At 35.1% G+C, this 7555-nt stretch overlaps 1 long non-coding RNA gene across 11 annotated transcripts; it reads left to right on the forward strand.

Annotated features, from left to right (window-relative positions):
• On the forward strand, positions 1-7285 carry LOC120252433. Of its 11 annotated transcripts, none has more exons than XR_005533973.1 (10): positions 1-195; positions 336-397; positions 483-605; positions 758-794; positions 1917-2043; positions 3774-3971; positions 4144-4260; positions 4366-4425; positions 5816-5917; positions 6199-7285. It is a non-coding gene; the product is annotated as an uncharacterized LOC120252433 (long non-coding RNA). The 11 variants fall into 11 exon arrangements; XR_005533997.1 differs by lacking the exon at positions 758-794 and having other exon boundaries at positions 6199-7089; positions 7182-7285; XR_005533999.1 differs by lacking the exon at positions 758-794 and having other exon boundaries at positions 1-263.
• Positions 7286-7555: the final 270 nt, after the last annotated feature.

The raw sequence follows: 7555 nt of genomic DNA on the forward strand, positions 1-7555 counted from the left end.
CTTTTCAAAACCCCCGTCCCATTCTCCTCGACATCCTCTCCGCCCGCACCTCCGGTCATCTTTTCCTCAACTCCATCCCACTCTATCTCCCACTCCGTCCTTCCCTCGTTCGCTGCATCTCCTCCCACGTCCCCCGACACGACTTCTTCTTTTCCGACGTCGAACGCCGTCGCATCTCCATCGGAACCGTACTCCGTTGTCTCTCTTTCTCCTCCTCCTCCTTCCCTTCATTTTGGTCCCGATCTTCGGGAACTAGGGTTAAGGTTTCGCTTTCAATATCGATTTGGAGGTGTGATCACTGTTTCACTGATGCTTTTCATTCTCGTTTGGCGCAGGGGTTTTGAGCGGACCTTGAGTTAGTAGGCTGGGGTCTGGATTGAAGCGTGTTTAATTGCAGGTACAGGTACCCTTGGTTGATTATAGAATTCTGTGGCAGGGTTTTTAAAAGAGTAAAATAATTAACAATTCTTTGATTCATTCAGGAAATAAGAATGACATTGTTAAGGTTCTAACAATTGTCATTTCTCTGGTGATTGCTTTCCTGTTGATTTGCGCTATTTGTGTATTTTTCTGGAGGAGCAGAAATTTGGGCAAAAATATTCCTGGTGAGTTGTTCTTGAATCAAATGCTTTTCTTTTCAGCGTAAATATTCTTGGGACCAATAAAACACGGACTGACTCTACTTATCTTGTTCTTGTGTATTGGAATGTGTAATTGGTATTGGTTTTGGTTTGGCATGATGCTTGGAGGATGGTAGGAAGTTGTTTGTGTTGGAAGAATGGTAGAAGTTGAAGGTTTGGTTTCAGATCTTGTTGGATTTTTTCCCCCTCAATGTTTAGAGTTTGTTGAATTTTCACTCAGCTTTGCAGGTTGATTTATTTATTTATTCTGTGTTGGTTTCATGTGTTTTATGATAGTTGTGATGTGGTTTATTCTTTTGAGTTATCTGTGTTGCATGAAGCTAATCCTTTATTAGATCAGATTGAAAATTTCAAGTGATGAGCATATGTGCAAATATTTGTGGTCATGATAAGTTAGATATGTTCTTTAAAATGGCATATGTGAACTGGCATCATTGGCTAATTTTATTTCAATCTTTTCCATTGTTCTTCAGGCTGTGAAAAATACAAATTCCGTGGTAGTGTTTATGTGATCACAGGTTTTACATGGATATCCTTATATCAAATAGGATAGAAGGTTGATGTTTCTTTTTGTGGATGTTTCAAGCAGAATTTTTGAATAATAGGCGACAAGCGCCCTTTTTTTTTATTAGTGTAAATAGTACCAAACAGTACTGGAGCCTGGATATACAGTGTATGTACAACATAAGAATCCCGGAATCCCTAGTGAACAGTGTATAAGCAGTATGGAACAGTAATGCTAGGGGAGGAATTTGAACCCATGACCTCCCCCTTTACACTTTGGTGTATACCATTGGGCTATCCAATGATTGACAAGCAGAAATATTTTAATTCTAGAAGTCGTGAACCTTATTTTATAGGCAGTTTACACCTTTGAATAATTCAACAATAATACTTTGGAGATGATTGAGAATTAGCAGAGAAGTCTAGAACCTTATTTTTCTCAGTTCACTTAACTAGTATCTCATTGTTTTTATTTTAAATTGTCCTATAAACTCAAGATCACATTCCCAGACCATTCCCACCCTGTATTAATTAATGAAATCAACCATACAAACAAGAACATGCCTTGAAATTTTATATGCTTTCTCAAATGTAGTTTAAAAAATTATTTCTGCCTATTTTTCCAAATGTATAGATTTTTTTATTGTTGTTATTGCATCTTGTTTCTCAATGCATTTACTATGTTCTCTGTCTTGTCAGATGAAGCTGAAAATGTCTCTTCAAAAGAATTTACGGGCATTCACTCTTATGACTTCTTGTTTGTTCCATCAGGTGAAGCTGAATCTGGGTTGGAAAGGCTTCACCAATGCCCAGAAAAGGAAATCCAACGCTACTTTGAAGCAGATTCTCCTTCAAAAGACTTCAATAATTTTCACACAAAGCTTGCCGGTTTGACTAGGTAAGTTTATTGAATCTTTGGCCATTGCTAACACATCCAATGTTTATACTTGATTTATATTTCAAATTTGAAATATATAAGAGAGCAAAATTCTTTCCATTTAATTTTATCCTATAAAAATTATGATGTTTATAGGATAAAATTGAGATAATGTTTGATGAACAGTGTGCTTGGTTAGGATATACATTTTCTATATGGGTTGGCTGTTGCGGTTGTGTGATGTGGATAGAATTATTTACCTAATCTCTTCAAACACTTTTCTTTCTTATCTTTTACAACTCTCTTAGAGACAATCTATAATAAGTGAAATAGATAAGGCATATTCATCATTGTATAAGCTATGTTTTACTTTATGTTTTATTACATTGGTTGAAATTTCGTTATCCAAGAATAGAAAGTTAAGTTATAACACAAAATCTTTAAAAATAATAATAATAAATAAATAAATAAAATAAACAGATGGCTTTATGGGGCACTAAAGACACAAATATAAAACCATTGAGAAGTAGAATTTTCCTTGGTAAGAAAACCATATACCATGTACAGATATCTCCAACTATAAGCTGTTGGATATGCTTTGTTGGGTGAAATTACATAGTAAACCTAAATGAGCCAAAAAAAAAAAAAATGCTAAAACTTCATATCAATTCCATCTTATAATTGTTGAAAATAGGAAATAATCCTTAAAAAAGGGGACACATAGGTCTAGAAACCACAAAGAATCAGGTCCAACAAATAGCTAGCACTAATGGCTTCTTGTTGTATATTTAGTTTAGCTATATAACTTATGTGGAGAGTTGGGTGAAAAATATGAAACAAAAAGCTTAGATATTAGTTTTATGAAAGAAAATCTGTTAGAGCCTCAAGAGCTTCTCCATGTAATATATAGAGAACATTTAAGTTCTGGGGGCCAAATACTGAAATTGAAGACAACAATCAAAACTGTAGAACTTGCTGCTGAATCTCCACAAGGCATCTTAAGAACACCTGAGATTGTGGCAAAATTTCAGGTATCTAATCATGTTATTTATTTTCTTGATTTTGAAGGTACATTCAATTGCACATAATCAAGCTACTTCAGATTGTAATCTCTCTTTCTCTATGTATATTGTCACGGACTCGGACTTCCACCAATGTCTCGTGCCGGCACTTGATCCCTCCTTTAGATCAAGTTCAGCTTCCCAACTTCCTTTGCCTTGGTTTGCCTACCAAAGAACTCAAAGGAACTTGAAAATTTGACTAAAGCTTAGGAAGAAAGAACTTACCAAAAAGCTTCTTGAGGAAAACTTCTATTCTCCTTAAGGACTCCAAATGATTACAACTTTCCTTGATGTCCCCAAAGGCAAGCCCCTTGGGGTATTTATAGTGTCTAGCCCCCTTAATGGACGGTCAAGATCGTTTTGATCCGACGGCCGTTAGTGAGGTTCTAGAATACTCTACATATTTCTCTTACTTTCTCCCCTTTCCTAGAATTTTCTATCATCTTCTAGGTCCATGGAGTGTATTCTAGAATAACTAAGACTCTTCTTACATTATATTACAAAAGGGGTTATAATATGACACTTAGAAAATTTTTCAAAGTATTAGGGAGGAACTTTCTAAGAAGTTGCTTTGACCTGGATTTGTTGCCCCGGGCGTGACAATATGCATATGCACAAACACATGTCACTCTTTAATCTTTCAACTTTTATGAAAAAAATTGGGTGTCCTAACAAATTTATACTTTGCAGAGTGTTCCTATTCAAGCTAGGCAGACACCTCATTTACTTCTGTATTTTGGGACATTGTTAACTAAGGGAAAACTAAATGCATCTGAGTCTCTAGAATTGTCTCGCCATGTGGTTAATCAGAACAAGAAAAATCTTTTGGAGAATTGGTTGGTAGAGGACAAGCTTGAGTACAGCGAAGAACTTGGAGATATTGTGAAGGTTTGATCTCAGTTTATAAGATTAGGTCAATCATTTTTATCTTCTACACTGTCTTGTTGGAAATAATATGGTTGAGGTTGGAGTTGGATGTTCTATTCTTTTTATCTTCGCTAAAAGATGGATTCATCTTTTATTCATCTTCATCATCATCTAATCCATTTCTATTTTGTAGACTGTAGACAATGATCTTGCATTGAAGATCTATGTAAAAGCAAAGGCAACTCCAAAAGTTGTTGCCGCTTTTGCTGAGCGGAGAGAGTTTGACAAGATTCTTATGTACTCAAAGCAGGTACTTGGAATCTAATTTCCTGCTCGTTGAATTAGTCTGCATCTAATGGGAAGTTTGGAGTTTTATGAATATTACATGTGATGAATGATTCATTCTTGCATATAGGTTGGGTATACACCAGATTATCTTTTTCTTTTGCAGACAATTCTATGAACGGATCCACAGGTAACTACTTCAGATACCATGAATCTTGAGCTCAGCTTCATCATTTCATGTGATTGATGCACGTGATGGTGCTTATTTTTATTTTTATTTTAAAAACTATTTCCTCATATTTAAATTAAATAATATCCTTGTTTTGCTCGTATTTGTTTCTGTATTTTCTAATACATTCTTGTATTAAATCATGTCTTTTGTAGCCTTGAATGCTTTGAAGAGTTTAGGTTTTAATGCTCTAAACTATGATTACAAAATTGAAATTTTATGCATAATTTACTATTTTTTGTTGTTATATATCATGAAATGCATGCAAAACATGGACATGCATGAACATGACTCCCGCTAGGATAAATTTTGTCAGTCATAAATAGTAAATGTGAGAATATCTTGAGATGCTTCATGATTATTGGTTGTGGTGTTGTCTCATTTATTTTTTTTTTCTTTTATCACTTTAACAGAGGCACTTCAATATTTTGTGACTGATTGTTATGTTCAAGTGTTTTTCATCACCCACTTGTTTTGTTAGCTAATATCAATGTCTTAACACAACCATGTGTTCTGATTCACTGTTAATGTAGATATATATATATATATATATATATTTATTTATATTTAGAGTGACAGATTATGAATCTTGGTGTGTCTATATATCTATACATGCGGAGCTGATGTGAGGCCTTCACTTGCTTTACAATGGGTTTTTCTCTTTACTCATAAATCATTTTAACACGTATTTTAGCGCTCGCAAGAATCAATGGAAATGTTTTGATAACACCTATGGTGGTATGGCATGTAGCATGTTCAAATGACCACCTAAAAATAATATTGAACAAGGTTATTAATTGGTGAGCAATTTTCATTTATGATGCTTTGTCTGACTACGCTTATATTAAAATGATTGGTGTTGGGAACAGAAGAACAAAGCGAAAAAATTATCATGTTGTTGTTTATTCTATTTCTATAAGCTTCTGTCTGGTTTTCTAAAATGATCTACGCTTATATTAAAATGATTGGTGCTGAAGTCTGAAAATTTGTGAATCTTCTTTAGCAATTTGTTTACTGCCACCTCATGCTGTTGTTTATTCTTCAACTCAAATTTCTTTAAGCTTCTGTTTGGTTTTCTAAAACCCATGCCATGTTCCTATGGGTTTGTTTATATAGTTATGCATATATATATATATATATTTGCATGTTCTCTTTTTCAGATATGTTTGTGTGAGGGGTGTTGTACACCTCATGGTTTAGGCTTGTGGTGCAAAGATATTAAATTTTTTTAATCTTCAAATATTGATCAAATGAGAATTTGTGGAGATATACGCATTTTACTTTCTTTGTTAAAGATTTTGTTGCATATTATCACAAACTCCTAAAGCCTTTTCTACATCCTTATTTTCAGATTGGTAAAAGTGATCTTCTGGCATATCCCATCCAAAAGAAGAGAGAAAGTATCCTGAGAACCATAGCTCATCTTCGCCCTTGGACTAGTACATTTGGTAAGGTATGTTCTGTTTTTTTGCTAACTGTAGGTGTATGGAGTTGGAAGGAATGAACTTTAACCACAGAACTAGGGTGTTTTCCCCAATGATTTATGAAAAATAACTAAAGTACCAAGGCATGTAGGAAGCATCAGACAAATTTTGATTGTTTTACTCTATCCATAGAACAGCTGGAATATAAATAGTACCTGTCACTTTTTTAATGATAAAATATCTGCTCTTCTCTTCTGTTCACAACCCTTTCCATCAATGATGCCTTCTGCAACTTTGTCTGCCCTTGCAGGATCTCTTCTTTCACCTTTACGTGACATCAGTTTGGAGAAACTGATCGGTTATTTATGGGATATCTATCATCATCACCATCACCATCTTCCCTTGATGAAGCAGAGATACAACAACAACTGAAGGATTCACTGGAAGCAAACATTAGCAAAATGAGAGGGTTGTGCATTTGCACGACAAACCAAAGATGTTGGTTATGACATACAAGACTTGGAATCAGAGATAAGTACATGGAGCTGGAGAGAAGGTGCAGGAGATCAACATGGCTGAATTGTTCCGCACCTCCTCACACACAACATGATCTGCAACTCTGCTTGGATCTTCACTAGGAAAAGTTCCGTTGATTGGTGATTCATTCGAGCATACACAGCCATATGAAACATAGACTTGGAGCCAAATGGAGCAGTAGCAGGGATATGAACATACAGATAATCACTCATCTCCTTTTCTTCTGCGATATTATAAAAGTTGTGTATGACTGAAGGAGTCATAACTGTCTACCCTTGAGTCGCCTGCAGAATCTCTGAGTGAATAAGACGCCGGAACTCTGATCGCAATTTGTAAAGCAAATGCTTCAAACTCCTCATTCATCTCAATGTCTTTGGCAAATGCAGGCTTTCTTGATAGGATCCAGCCCCAGTCCTACCACTTTCTCAGAGGTCCTCCGGCAAATTCCCCAAATGATGGCATCGACTGGGACCGCCTGAATGCCCATGCAGTGTATGCAGATGTTAGTGGTTGCACATTTATGGAGAAGGATGAAAGTCTTCTCCTCAATCCTATCATGTGTGTCTCCGTGTGCTTGTCTTGAGAGATTGGAAGCTCATCCTTTTCAGGCATTGTGGGGAAGAACTTCTTTTGCAGGTTCTCAAACATGGAACTCATTCTGAATGTGTGTTTTGAATCTTTTGATTGATTCACTTGTTGGTTTTGTTTCTCAAATGTATGATGTGTTTGTATGTCTTATCTTATTGTTTTTCACAGCTCTTGGACAGGCTGGTTTTATTAGTCCATGTGGTGGATGGGGTCCCATGAACCATTTTCCTTCTTTCATCTTTCTTTAATGTCACCGCATCTCCTTTTATTTATTCCATTTCAATCAATCATCTCATGATATGTATTTATGTATTTATGTTGTGAGTATCTTTAGTGATATGTGCATGTGTATTTATTAATTTGTTCACTTGTTTTAATGATCATAAATATATAATGATTTTATTATGTTTATATTAGATTGATCAATTAGATGAGCAGATTAAATAATTAAGAGTGTTTCTTTAGAAATATAAATATATTTTTTTAATTAGGAGTATTTTGATGTTATGTTTAACTAGGTAATGTGATTAATGTTTTAATAA

Source organism: Dioscorea cayenensis, chromosome 3 (genome assembly GCF_009730915.1).
Source record: "Dioscorea cayenensis subsp. rotundata cultivar TDr96_F1 chromosome 3, TDr96_F1_v2_PseudoChromosome.rev07_lg8_w22 25.fasta, whole genome shotgun sequence".
Lineage (NCBI taxonomy): Eukaryota > Viridiplantae > Streptophyta > Magnoliopsida > Dioscoreales > Dioscoreaceae > Dioscorea > Dioscorea cayenensis.